A 415-nucleotide genomic window follows, 5' to 3' on the forward strand; every position below is an offset into this window, starting at 1 on the left:
GGAAATATATCCTTGGTGGTGGGGTCTGTTTGGAGGTGGCGGAAATGACGAAGGATGATATGATGTATCTGGAGATTGGTGGGGTGGTAGGTGAGGACCAGTGGGGTTCTGTCCTGGTGGCGATTGGAGGAGAGGGGTTCAAGGGCGCAAGAGCGGGAAGTGGAGGTGATGCAGTGGAGAGCATCGTCAACCACGTCGGGGGGGTAAATGCGGTCTTTGAAGAAGGAGGCCATCTGGGTTGTTCGTTATTGGAATTGGTCCTCCTGGGAGCAGATGCGGCGGAGGCGAATAAATTGGGAATATGGGATGGCATTTTTACAGGGGGCAGGGTGGGAGGAGGTGTAATCTAGGTAGCTGTGGGAGTCGGTCGGTTTATAGTAAATGTCCGTGTTGAGTCGGTTGGCTGAGAAAGAGA

Source organism: Chiloscyllium plagiosum, chromosome 2 (genome assembly GCF_004010195.1).
Source record: "Chiloscyllium plagiosum isolate BGI_BamShark_2017 chromosome 2, ASM401019v2, whole genome shotgun sequence".
NCBI lineage: Eukaryota > Metazoa > Chordata > Chondrichthyes > Orectolobiformes > Hemiscylliidae > Chiloscyllium > Chiloscyllium plagiosum.